Raw genomic sequence first — 1,536 nt, 5'->3', positions numbered from 1 at the left:
TTGGGTTCTGTCCTGATATTTGGCAGTTGTAGAAAATCGTATCCATTATTTGTTTGAAATATGATATCTCCATTGTTACTGTAGAATATCATGCGATTATTTATTTGAAATATGACATCTTCATTGTTACTGTAGAATATCATGTCCATTATTTATTTAAAATATGACATCTCCATTGTTACTACTGGAGCTGAAAAATATATTTCACAACTACCTAAATAAATCTATTTTATCATCTATTACTGACTTTTTGATTCCCATGTCCAAAGAAATAAGTTCTACAAGTGCAACCTTATGTCTGTATTAGGTGTACTGCTCTAAATTGCTTAAGCGATCAGGTGTCCTGCTATATGGACCTCCAGGCACTGGGAAGGTAGGTGTACTGAGTTTTATACTTTGTCTGAATTGATTTTTCATCCTCATTTTTTGAAAGTTAGTTGTATCTGACAACAAAGATAATACATGCTAACTAGGATGTTTCCTTTTGAATTTTTAGACATTACTTGTGAAAGCAGTAGCAACTGAGTGCTCATTAAACTTTCTTAGCGTAAAAGGTCCAGAACTGATAAACATGTATGTTGGAGAGTCAGAGAGGAATATCAGGGACATCTTTTAGAAGGTATATCCATCTGCACAAGCCATGTTTGTAATTTCCATGAAATATGCACATATACTCGGGTTTTCAGTTTTCACTGTCCATTTCAGGCTAGATCAGCACGCCCATGAGTAATTTTCTTCGATGAGCTTGATTCCCTTGCTCCTGCACGAGGGTCCTCTACACATTCTAGAGATGTGATGGATAAATGGTTTCTCAGGTATAATTAACGTCATCAATGAGGTGGTTACTGGTGTCTCAGTTTTCCCTCTTTTTTACACAAGCCTCTGGTTTCCCTCTTATTTTCAGTGTTTAAATGTTAAGAGTAAGCTAATTCAGTTTCCCTTTTTCTCTCTTTACTAGCACAAATGCCCGACGGAGATGCATATGTTTGGCATTCTATCAGTAAACATACATGTGCGCTGGCTTGCAGTACTACATTTTGTGATTGTGTAGTATCCACACCACTACTAATGCTTAAGTCTGTTGCCTTGCCGTGTAATTGTGTCATATGCACACCAATACTAATGCTCTATGATCTCGCCTGAGAGCACGTGTTGTGCTTTGTATCATCTAAAAAATGTAAACTCTGTAATTAGACACAGACTTTAGCACTGTGATCCAGTATGTATTGAGTAGTGGATTAATGTATGTATTTGGTGTGCTTTCAACTGCTTATTTATTGCTTGCACTAGAAATACCAATAAGTTACTATTGAAAATAAAATATACTATCAGGAAAATGTAAAAACGCACGTGCACTGGTCTCAACTAGCTCAAATGCTTTGCTGCCACCGCCCTCCCCTAAGAGCATTCAACCCTAGGCGGAGATGCTTCTGCACCCCGAACACTCAACCCTATGATAGAGCTGGTTTTGCATCGCATCATTTTATCCCATTGCAATGCACGGGCTTAAATCGTCTTTATTTATCGGTTCAGTTT

General features: G+C 37.4%; 1 long non-coding RNA gene across 1 annotated transcript; it reads left to right on the top strand.

The window, feature by feature from the left end:
* Window positions 1–259: 259 nt before the first annotated feature.
* On the top strand, window positions 260–1,102 carry LOC125541367 (uncharacterized). Its single transcript, XR_007297500.2, has 4 exons — window positions 260–373; window positions 497–619; window positions 706–815; window positions 959–1,102. It is a non-coding gene; the product is annotated as an uncharacterized LOC125541367 (long non-coding RNA).
* The last annotated feature ends 434 nt before the right edge of the window (window positions 1,103–1,536 follow it).

The sequence above is a fragment of the Triticum urartu genome, chromosome 2A (genome assembly GCF_056163025.1).
Source record: "Triticum urartu cultivar PI428250 chromosome 2A, HENAU_Tu73, whole genome shotgun sequence".
NCBI classification, from domain to species: Eukaryota; Viridiplantae; Streptophyta; class Magnoliopsida; order Poales; family Poaceae; genus Triticum; species Triticum urartu.
This window is presented reverse-complemented; position numbering and strand designations above follow the sequence as displayed.